At 39.1% G+C, this 12543-nt stretch overlaps 1 protein-coding gene across 1 annotated transcript in view; it reads left to right on the forward strand.

Moving 5' to 3' along the window:
• FGF10 (fibroblast growth factor 10) overlaps positions 1-12543 on the forward strand; it is a 62668-nt gene that overhangs the window by 1175 nt on the left and 48950 nt on the right. The gene's annotated exons all lie outside the window — the stretch shown is intronic.

The following is a 12543-nucleotide window of genomic DNA, read 5'->3' on the forward strand; positions in this document are numbered from 1 at the left end:
GAGACGATGCGGGTGCCCGGCGCGTCCCCGTCGCCCGCCCCGCCGCTGCCGGCCCGCTGTTCCGCGACTCGCTCCGTGGTGAACATCTGGGGCTGGGTCCGCGCAGACCTCACACGCGTTTCATTGTCACTTGTGTTTTGGTTTTTTTTTAAAGAAATTATTTCAAAGCAAAAGTCATACAGCTTTTTCTATGGCTGAAGTTTCCAGCTTTTCTCTAGTACTAATTAGGCTTTCAGTAATAGCATGCTTCTGGTAATGTATTTTTGTCAGTGCTAGAAACGTAACGTTTATTCGGTTTTCCTCCCTGCGCAATCTCAAATTGAAGTAACTGTAGTAATCACAATATATTGCATTGTAACTCCCTAAGTGGCTGCATCCCACTGTAGTAGCATGCAGAGAAAGTAAGCTGTTATGCAACTGTTGGAGGAAACTCTCTGACATCCTTCACTGGTGGAGAACCACGTTGTGGTGCTTGGGTTGTTTTGCATAAATCCAGATAAACCTGGGGATAAATCTTCTCTTAAATTAAAGCAACTTAAAGTGCCTTAAGTAGATCTCTTGTTAGCTAATGTGTAAAGGATGGAGTCCTTCAGCAGGTTGCCCTGCTATATGATAGACACTACTGTTAATTCAGCTGTATTTCTAAAATACCCATAATACAGGCTTACAAACAGGGAGGAGAGGGCTGCTGTATCATATGTCACTACTCCACTTGCTCCACCTTGCAACATCATACTTCATCATACACTTAGTGTTTGTAAAAGCTTTAAATGTCGAAGCAGCTGAATCTTACTACCTTCCTTTCTGTATTTCATAGAAAGCCAAATGCTTGAAAAACAGAGCTGTGATGAAGGCTTCACTTTGATGAATTTGTGTGGAATGAGGTCCTAGCACTGTATTTTGTAGATTACTTTTGTTTGTGGAGGGCGACAGCATCATTCCCCTAAAATGGGATTCTGAAAGCATTGCGTTCATCTCTGAGAACATCAAGGCATTCTATGTAGAACATTGCTGCCAAAAAGGCTATAGGCGGCCCAGTCTGACAACAGTGTACTTGGAGAGGTAACTACTCATCTAAGCAGTCCCACTTAGCCAGCAGAACTGTTCAGTGAGTAAAGTTGCACACATTCATGAGCTTCTGGGAGATCTTGCAAAGGAGAGGTAGAATACACTGAAATGCACATACACATCTTTCTACTATTTCAGTCTGTGTGCAAGAACAACCCCCTGCAACTACAGGGTGTGATTCTTTTTTCCTTGTTTTCCAGTTGGTGCATCAGAAAGAGAACTGGCATTCTTGATGATGTCATGGTTATTGTAACATCTGCAGCGTATCTACTGAAAGAGAGGAGAATGTAATTTGTTTCATATAAAAGTAAAACAATGCCTTTATTATACATATTTGTATCCTGTGCCTCAAGTTTATGTGCAGTGAGTGAAGAAAGGACTCCCATCATCTTAAAACTTAGAATTTGGTAACCTCACTTACATCACAAAGTCAGACCTAGTGTACAACATCGTTAAATACGAAACAATTAGGATCTTGTTAGCAGAAGATAAACAGTTGTACGTTCTTCTTTAATAGTCATTATAATTTGCAGTGTGAAATTGTGTTTTCTGTGAAAGTACATAGTCTGAGATCATTCAAGAATATATTCACTGTGCCTTTATTTCAAGGGTGTCTGTGTAGAAACGTGTTGCAAAAGATTCAGCAAATCTATGCTTTTCATAAATTCACGTGTAGCTGTGCCATCATAATACTGCTGTAATCCCCAGCTGGACTGATTCCATGCAAATATATGGTATCTTCAAGATAGTCTAAAATATGTAATTACATGTGAATAGATTTCTGCCACGCATAAAGGGTTAGCCAGCCAGCCCACTAAATTGTAGCCTGTTTAACATTAAAGGCTATTTAATCTCTAATGCAAGTTCCTCTTTCGAAACCATGCTTTCCTAAACAAAAACTAGTGACTATTGACACACGAGACTTTGAAATAGTCTAATTTGGGGGCTGATTTTCTTTTCTCATATGCTAATGTTTAAAATCCATTTATGCTGCAGTAAAGCCTTATCTGTAGGGCTGTAAGATCATGATATGTTGTGTAATTAGACAACAGCTTTCATGGCTGGCAGCCAATGAAGCACTGTCAAGTAAGAACAGTTGGAGAAAGTCAGAATAAACATTCAGAAAACAGAATTTAGTCTCCAGCCTTTAAATGGCTCAAGCAGCATTCATTGATTTGCTCTATAAATATTGTGCAGAGTGCGCTAAATTAGAAGTTTACTCTGGCAGATGTTTTCCAACCTGATTGCTTGGAACTGTTCCATCAGCCTTTCTGTACCTATAGGGCAATGGGAACAGAGGTGGCTTCTGACTGCTCTGTCAGGAGGCTGGGTGAACTTGCAGTATTTGACACAGCTGGAGGGTGTCTGCCACTAGATAGAAGTAGGACACTTTTTAGGTTTTGTTTTATTGTTCCTTACATCTGGAAATCTGTCCTCAAAATGCAACTACTAGCTCATCCTGCAGCACCACAGCTGTGAAGTCCCTTGCCCCTGTTATTGATAGACCTGTTTGCATGCATGAGTAAGGAGAGCTGTACTGCTTTCTGGTGACTTAGGTACTTGTTGGGGGAAAAACAAAACCAAAAAGCCTCCACAGAGCAATAACAAAAGCTTTCACTATAGCTTCGGATCTGGGATGACCAAGAGAAGCTTAAGCCATATATTAAAATTGAGAAAGAGCTGCGTGTGTGCAGATCCTGACTTGACTTGCACCCGGAAGGCTTTCTTGAAGATAATGAAAGTCTTTGGGTTTAATGGATGGCATGCATTGGGCTACATGATATAGGATAAGATGGTTCAGGAAAACTTGACTGTATTTTTGAGTATTATACTAGGTTCAGTTTACTTTTAAGGCAACCGTTAATAGTGCTATGAAGCACACAAACTTCAAATTTACAGGATAGGTAGCTGAAGACCGGTAACAGCTAGCCTGCAGTGTGTAGGGGGACTTCTGCCTGAACAAGGATTGCAGGATCGGGCCGTTATTTAGGTACGTGTTTAGGGAGTGGAGTCTGTGTCATTGAGCCTGGATATTAGTGGGAAACATTGCTGGAGCTATTCCTGTGGGCTTTGGACCAAGCAGTGCTATGCAAAACCTACGGTAGATGGCGGCACAGCCACTGTCTGGTGTCACCTCTGCTCCACGTAGGTGGACAAGGAGGGGCTGAATCCTCAACTGTATGAGCTAATTTAGCTCAAGCAAAGCTAAAAGGGCTTAAACCAGCTGAGATTCTATGAATTGGTCTTCTGAGCATCCACAGTGGGTAAATCCAAACAGTGCAAAAGGCACTGCAGTTGCAGAGTGAGAGTGTTTACTGGGGGGGTTAGCATTAAATAATTAGCTACTTCTCACAAGCTAACCTACCCGAGACTTTTCCCCTGAGTATGCAATTATCTTTTATACATAGCTTTAGGACCTGCTGAAGACACTGATAGTCTTTGATTTTGCTTTAGTTAGTGTGGGATCAGATTAGCAATATAGTGACTAATAGCAAGAAAGTTTTGAGCCTCATTCTGTAGCCCAAAAGACTGTAAAGAACCACTCTAATTACTAGAAATGCTGAACATTACTACTGAGGGTTCTAAGTGTGTGCACATATACATGGCAAATACAGATTTGTACTATGTATTGCGTTATATACATTAAAATAGCATTAAATGTGTTTTGATTAAGTATGCTCAGTTTGATGCTCATGTTTTTTATAACACCTCAGGTGTAATAAAATCATAAAGTTTGATAGGTACCTTAACCTCAGCTGTAGAGCTCAAAACAGATTAGAATACTTGGTAAAATATGTTCTTTTGCTACTGAACATTTTTTTTTAAGCTAGCTATTTGGGGTTATCGAATCATCGTGAGCTGGTGTTTGTAAATTAATGTGAGAACTTTTCTCCATTTTTCTGAAGACCAATCAGTAGGCATATGTGTTTTGTTGTTTTACTCTTCATAGAGATCTGGTTTATTTTTTTTACCAATCAAAAGACTTAAAACAGGAAATAATACTCTTTTAGCGAAGTAATTTGAAACAGGTTCTTTAATATGAAATGTAGAAGTTCTTATGGAGATGATTTCTCACTTTAAGTCTTTTTTTTTTTTCTGCAGAACTCAGTTGCGTAATTTATAACCAACAGTATACAACCTTAGGCACTTAGGATTTATGAATGTGGAAAGAATTGTACTATTTAAGGTCTACATGACACTCTCCTGTTACCCCTACTGCATTCCTGCCTTGTGGACCCTCCATGCTGATTCTGTAGCCCTGTCATAAATCTGTTCAAAATACACAGTTGTAAGAAGTCTTTTTGTCTTCATAAATCTAACTTATAACCACTTGGGGGGAAAAAAAAAAAAAAAAAAAACACCCAAAGAACCCAGGGGCAATTGGAAGTTTGTCTTCTTAAAACCTCACAAGAAAGAAACCAAGGGGCATGCAGGCTTATAGATGCCGTGCTGCTGTTTTAATGGGAGGGTTCTCAAGTAGTGGCTCCGTCAAAGGTTCCTTGAAGATGGTGTTAACTCAGTGAGCACTATAGAATGTGCTTACACTTATGAAACATCTTGGATGCATTCACTTACAGGATAAGATCCTCTGTTTTGAAATAAGGCATTTTAAGATGACTTTCAGATGTCTTTGAGCTGTGTGTATGAATAGGGGCCTTTTCACTTCAAATGGGAGTCAGATCAGGTCTTGCAATAGGGGAGTTTTTATTTATTCCACAGAGCCATTCATTTTGGAAAAGGAAAAACCCTTCTACGAGCAAATCCTGTTAACCTGTGTGTCTTAAGTTAAAAATAGCAGGTACCTGTATGAACACAGGGCAACATCTCCTGTCATGGTGGATTCCTGACTTTTCCTCTGAGCAAGTAATATAATTGCACAAGGAAGATTCTAAATAGGAAAAAAAAAATCTTTGTAAACCATATTGTATTTCTGTTCTTAAGCTTAATATTTGGGATGATAGAAATAGTGTCAGCAAAGCAGAGAAATTATTTGGTCAGCTTGGGAGTTGTTATAATGCCCACTTCATGGCCTGGTTTTTTTTGTTTGTTTTCTCAGTTTTCTGAAGAGCTTTCTGAATCTCTTACAGTCCCTTCCCCAAAACAGCACCGAGTTGAAATTTCAGTTTGCACATTTTGAGCACTTGCTACCGCTACTTACAGTCACCATAAGACCCTGAACTACCTTACCCTAATATTCTGGGGTTTATCAACCAATGACCTCTTCGCCACTTTGAACAGCACAAATAGTTTGAGTGTTTATCAGCATTAACAAGCAATGCCAGCTTGATGAGACTGCACGGAAGAGTAATCTTTGCTTGCTTTGGGCTATGAAAACCAAATTATCAGATCAGAAATGGAGGATGCATTTAATTAATGTTAGTACACGTATGGTTTTTGGTCAGTAGGTGTGCTAGTACCGCTAGTCTAACTGTATGTACTTACCAAACAAATTCTCCTTTTACTTTGACAACTTATTTTGATGCAATATTTTAATATCTTGCAGCCTTTCATTGCTCAGATGCTTTGAACACAGAAAAGTAGTCAATGGTACTTGGCACCTAGTTCCATTAACTAGGAAGATCCTTTCCTAGCTGTATTAATTGCTTCTGTTTCTAGTGCCTATTTGTTGTAACTAACAGAAATGTTTTACAACATAGTAAAAAGGAGACAGGAAACACCGTTACATGACTTTTCAAAACTCATCCTGGGAAACTCTCTGTGTTTATGAAGAAAATTAAAATCTTCAAGGGTAGGAGTGAGGAGGAAGTGGCTTAATCTTTAATCACTGAATGGATATTAAAACTGCATTCATTAGCTGAGTGGTTATTAAAACTGATTATGCTACTTCATGAGTACAGTGCAACCAATGGAAGTTGCAGGGGAAAGAAATGGTTACAAGTGAGCCAGGTCACACACTAAATAATGGCTTTAAAGACATTCTTTGCTTTTAAATTAGGTCACTTGTGTTCTTTCTTTGAACATTCAGTTCTAATTGCAACAGTAAATCAAAGAATACACTCAAAGTAGATTCCCATGTAAGGTGGACAACTGGACAGTGCCTTTTTACTGCTACTAACACGTGCATCCAATTACTGGTTTGATATACTCACAGTGTCAGCTGTGAAGCATTCCCCTATTTTATAGTTAGCCTGAAGAATTATTAGCCTGTCCCTTTTCACATTTACCTCTAAATAATCTGTCAGTAGTGTATGTCTTCTACAGTTAAAGAGGAATTTTCACATGCATTGAAGCTGACTTTCAAGAAAAAAGAAATGTTGAAACTACACCAAAAAGTTTCATTCCTTTTCTCCCTCTCCTCTTCCATAATTTCTGGTGTTGTGCAAGAGAGGAAAAGGCTACGAATACTAGAAACATGAATGCTCATGAATTTTATATAAAACCAAAGACCAGATCTTTCATAAACCTTGATTTAGTAAAGCAATATGATGCCTACTCCTTTCATGGTGGAAAATGTATGTGAAGGACAATAAACTTAGTTGTTTTTTTGCAGTTCCTGACTCTTCTTCCTACATGGGGAGCAGAAGTGAAAATGAAGGGGCCTGAGGATTCTAGTTGCTCTTCCTTCTTCTGCCACTGATATTAGAGGTTCAAACATTGCATAGAAATAAAGGAAATGTAAATTTTCTTTCAGGTTGCTGATGCACATCTGCACAGCTTTAGTCAGTGTGTGTGGGAGTTGGGGAGGGAATGCTGAAGCATTTTGGAAGCATTCAGGATGTTGTTTAATTGGGATCAAGGCATGGTACTAAGTGGAGGCTGGGTATAAATCAATGATATCGTGCCCGCATTAGAGGAAGGGGATGGGAAGTGTGACGAGTGCCAGAGCAACACTAGAAAGGATAAAAAAGAGAAATAGGGGGCAGCAGGTGTCATGAGTGGGAGAGAAGTGGGGAGAAGGGGAGTGTGGGTTACCCGTTTTGGCAGCTCTGAACTGTCAGTGATGCTGAATTGTCCTGTCACATCTCACTACATCATTAGTTTGCTCACAGACTAACTTACGAAGCCATTAAGGTGCCTGTTGAATTAGTCTAAAAGTGTGGAATCGGTTTTGGGATATAAACTCTTTCCACTCCCAATTTCATTGTGTCTTCTCTGACCCTGTTCTATAGATACTATTTGGTACACGCTCAGGGACTTTCTTCTTCATGTTATCCTCTTCAAGAGGATGAATAACCTGCTTTATTCCTAATGTCAAAGTCACTATAGACTACTTGCAAGCAGAAAGGTGGGCAAACTTGCCCTTGGAAGTAATAAGCTATTTAAAGGAGCCACAAGCAAACCTGTGTTAAAGAAGAAAAAAGTTGGGGGTTTTGGCTGGTTGGGTTTTCTTCAATTTTTCACTATGCTATTACTATACACTTTATTTGTTATGAGAAACATACACCTGAAGGACATTAAGTTATCCTCAACTTCAAAGTGTTTTAATCTTTTGAGAGTGGAATAGGGTATTTTTGTGACTGATATGTTTAGTGTTATCAAGTATGTCATATTTTGGAAGCTTGTCTTTAAGATTCGAAGTAGTTACAAGTTCATAAATTCAGTAATTTTGTTACTACAGTGAGCAAGGGAATATATGATCTAGAATAGGATATAGGATGACTATTTAATATGAAGTGGTTTTTATAAGACTGCAGTTTTAGTGCCTTCTCATACATTTTAATGACATTTTAGGGGATGCTAAAGCTCCTGATATTCACTGAAAGAGTCTTTTGACTTCAGCAGAACGAAGTTGTGTCTCTGTGTATTTCCTAGATACTTACTTTTTCCTTGTGGTTTTCCTGGAGGTAAACATTAAAAGTGTAAACCATGTCAATCTGAAGTACCTCCCTCATCCACGTGAAGTATCTTAGTAGCCATGGCACCTGTTCCTTGGAGGCAAGGAAGCTAATGAAAACCTTCCTCTGAACTGTAAGCTTAGCTGACTTCACTGTGCCCTTCTGCCCTGTCTCAGGGGAAGCGGGGCAGTGCACATGGACCATGTCCTGGTGAGAGGACACCTTTCCTTCATCAAAACAGTAGTGCTAATAACTGCAATACAGAAGTTGTGTGCTGAGGATCTGCAGCTGCAAAACTAATGGTCACATGAAAAGAAGCAGCAGAAAGAGTCTAGAGATAACCACATAAGCCAAGGTGTGGCCGCTTTTTGTTAGTCTGCTTCACCGTCTAGGCCTGGTTGCTCAGCTGGCTCTTCAGATGCTGAAAAGATAACCTACTCCTGTAAAAGATACACGTGTGGTTTTGGTGCTACCCTTACTGGGTAGCTGGGTCAGCAGTAGGTAGTTTAGCCAAAGGGCTGCGCTAAGGCACCACTGTGTGTAAACTCGAGCAGAAAGTTAGTACAAGCTGAGTTTTACTGGGTGTTTCTGAGGTACAACCAGACATCCAAACCATTGCAAGCTCTTTAAATTATCACTTTACCTGGTTCTGGCAGAAATAGCTTGAAAAGTGAGTAGCATGTGAGAAATGGAAGGAAGTTATGATTGTTTCAGCTTCTTACAGGTGAAGATGCTGGGTGAAGGCACATGTTGTGCAAGTACACCAAGTATTATGAACAGTAATGTTTGCTGTCACATCTGTTAGCTTTTATTCACAGACTAGCATCACCTTTGCTTCCAAGCATCCCTGAGTGCACACAAGCAATGACTCCTTAGGGCAATGCATAGTTTAAACTACTTAAGCAGCTAAAACAAAATTTACTAAGGTTAGAACTGGGAAGTGCAAATTATGCCCTTTCTGAGGCTCAGAAGTAGATTCAATTCAAGCAGTTTTGCTGCTTCTCTTGCGTTTTGCTTTGTGGGCAGCCCTAGTCCTAGGCCAAGGGGGATGGAGGGAGATGGTGAGATCATGCAGACTGGCAATTCTATCCATCCTGGCAATGATGATGATTTCCTATTGCCAACATACAGTGGGAGACACTGCAGGACAGGAGGGGGGAGACAATACTAACAAAAATCTCTGCTTGAAGTACTATGTAGCGAAATGAACCATTTCTCTCAGCTTGATGTGCCTGAATAATCTGAGGAGTGGTAATTGGAACCCAGTCTGTACATCCCCTGCATGGCATTTAGACTGTGTCACAGGTATATATTATTTAGTTATTCCTTGGTACTTCCTCTTCTCATGGCATAAGCCAGTCAAGAACAGCAACTGCCAGTGCTTCAAAGCTGGTAATTGTGCTAAGGAGCTACAGGGCTGAACCCACTGGCATCACTAGAAACATTTTGAGATCACTGTATGGAAGACACAGAAAGGTTACTATTACTAAATGCAGTGTGTAAAATACCTTGCTATAGGGCTTTGGATGAGGAAATGCATTTCAGCTGGGTGGTATACCTCACAGAACAGCTACTCCATCAAGGTTCCAACTAAATAGGTTGGGAAAGAAAAGGTCCAACACCAGCTTTCTTTGTAGCATAGTTTGTGGGGTTTTTTGAACTTTAGAAAGATTCTTAATAATGACAATGGATTTTTTTTTTTCTTTTTTTAATCAAAACAAGACTGGAACACATAAGAGCTTGAATAATGATACAGGATTGTGGGACACTAAAGGCTCATGTCCTTCACTGTGTGCTGTGAAGATACCCTGGGTGTAAAGGGAGCTGGGGGACTCTTCTGAGTTCCTCATGCTCCTCCTGCTGATGGTCAAGCAACACAGAGGAGGAATCTGCTTAAAGGGAGAGGGAAGAATATTGAACATTTTGGCACAACGATAGTCTGCAGGAACTAAACTTTGAGTATAGGGAGTGCCATAAAGTGTTAAGTATTATGAAATATCAGGTCCTATATATGCTTTTTATCCATTGTACCCCAAAATTTATAAATATATTAGACTCTAATCTCTCTTTGGCTCTTTGCTGCTTATAAAATGAGGATAGTAATACTTCCTACATGAGCAAAGGTGTTATGAAAACAAATTATTTGAGAAACACACCAGTAGCATTGTGATGAGTGCCAGGGGAAAAAAAAAAGCCCACCCTGAGGGTAATCATTCTCTTTTTACAGAAAGGTTTGGGTATAAGGAATAGCAAGGGCAGTTTTATCCTCTTATAGAACAGGACAGAGTAGGCTTCTTATTAACTCTAGCAGACTTAGATGTTTGTCTTTTGCCTAGAAAAAAGATTCCCCAGGAAAAAAAATATTCTATAGTCTCTCTTGCAAGCAATCTGTTAAGATAACTCAACAATTGTTTTGCATAGCATAATACAAAAGTTAATGGGAAGATAGCTCTTAACCAAACAGCATGGGAGTAGGTGCAGATTGGATCTGTCCTTCTGTCAAGCTGACTCTAGATCTGGTTGTGCAGCATGAACAGTATAGTCACAAGTGATGTCAAAATTTATTTTGCTTTAAAGGTATGAACATTAGGATGTTTCAGCTCAAGGATCTATATAATTTCCATGATTAAACAGTTAAAATATAATTGTGATTTCACTCTCTTTACTGTCAGGCCTATCCATGGAAGAAATTTGAGCATGATCTCCACCTAATATTTATTGTATTTGGCGCTATTATGTATTTTTGGGACTGCCTTAATTTCCCTGAAATGCTGTCTATGTGTTGGAATTAAACTACTGGAATTATTTGTTTGGTTTTTATTTCTTTTCCTAACATTTTTTTATTATTGATACTTCCCCTTTAGTGTCACAGACGTTATTCTTTCAGTTTAATTTATTAGTGTTACTTTTACATGTCACAACTTCTCTTTGAAATGACAGCCATCTAAGTTAAAGTCTTTTCAACTTCAGTGAAAACACATATAATGAGGCTGACACTTGGCTCATGTGGTATTAATCTGGTCTCTTGGTCATTTCTTCTGTGTCTCCTGCTGCAGTCTGCTCTCAAGAAGACATATCTGCAGCTGGGGAGTACATAAGATTAACTTCCGCCTCTCTGTGGCTTCTTGCCTCAGACCACACACCAAATAATTCCTCAAAGCATTATCCAGATTTGCTCAAAATTCACCATGCTTGCTTTATTCCTTCAGTTCTGCCACACATGCATTTGTGGACTCTGCTTGCAGCTGATTCTGCTTATGAAACAGGAAACATTTTGCAAAGATGAGGATTTGGAGACAAACACTATTGTAAAATATCGATAATAATTTTTCTGTGGAACTCTTCCATTTTTGGTTTTGCTGATTTTATAAATGTACACAGTAGACCAGAAAGGTCAGCAAGATGTAACCTTTTTGTTTTCAACTGTAGTCAGGGCGTAACAAAGACTGATGTAGCTTCTCGGTACAGAGTGAATTATGGCAACTCCTGTCTCCAAAATGAAATTAGAAAAAAGCAAACCACAATACTTATATTCAGGAAGATCTTTAGTGCTGTCTGAACTATTAAATTCAATAATGCTAAAAAAAAAATTGCTACTGTGCAGGTGGAGCAAAGTTTAGTCAGCTTTATTATCCAGGGACCTCCAAACCTTAATCACAGTTTAAAATCCTTAAAAAGGGAGCTACAGATGTGAGCAGTACAAGTACCCATGCTCACACACCAATGCAGACTCAAGAAGTATCTGTAATGATGAGCAGGAAAACCAGTAAAAACATCTAACTGCTTTCTGTTACCTTGTGCTTAATACAAGAAGTTACAGCTTAGGCTACCAGACACTTCTTATTAAGTCCATAATGGGGGTGGGAACATAATTTTGGTGTTTGAGCAAACTTCAGTCTGGCATTTTCTAATATTGTTGGTTTTTCAACTAAGTATTTTTTCATGCTTGTTTGAGAATCTTTCTGCTTTTCACAGTAGCTAGTCATAAATAGAGAAAGAGAGAGAGAGAGAAAAGCTTTTCATTTATAGATGTGTTTTGTGCACCAAGCTATGGAAGTTGTACATGCAAAACTCTTGTTACACTCTCACAGACATACTGATAATGCAAGAGTAGATTGCATGATGATGCAATAAGATGAAATTTCCAAAGAATCTGTAAGGGCCCTAACTGAGGAGCACACTTACATTTTTCAGGTGTAATCTTTGTGCAGCTATTGCTGTGAGCACTACTGAGTTTATGATGTGAAAGCTCTCATGATGTGAAACGTCTCAAGAATATGTAGAAATCTGTGTCATTATTACAGTATTTGGACACATTAGATTAATGTCTTCAGGAGGACCATAACATACGCTTTACCTAGCAAAGGATGACAAATGTTAGAGACTTCTAGATATCTAATAATAGTTTCAGAGTTTATTCAGTTAAAGAACTGATCTCATCCTCTTGTTCCAACAAATACCTTGCTAATGAATCCTAGTTAACATGACCTTGTAGTAGAGTTTTTTGCTGTTGCCTTTTTTTTTTTTTTGCATTCCTTTATCCAAATGGTGGATTTGTTTTCTGATTTTGAAGGAGAGCTGATACTCACAAGTCATATGTCACAAGCCACTAAAAGTGTCAAAATCTTACAGCAGGCCCTTGGTGGCTTGTTAATCTCTCCTTCCCCCTCCCCCGCCA

Source organism: Haliaeetus leucocephalus, unplaced genomic scaffold, assembly GCF_000737465.1.
Source record: "Haliaeetus leucocephalus isolate CR32 unplaced genomic scaffold, Haliaeetus_leucocephalus-4.0 Scaffold120, whole genome shotgun sequence".
NCBI lineage: Eukaryota > Metazoa > Chordata > Aves > Accipitriformes > Accipitridae > Haliaeetus > Haliaeetus leucocephalus.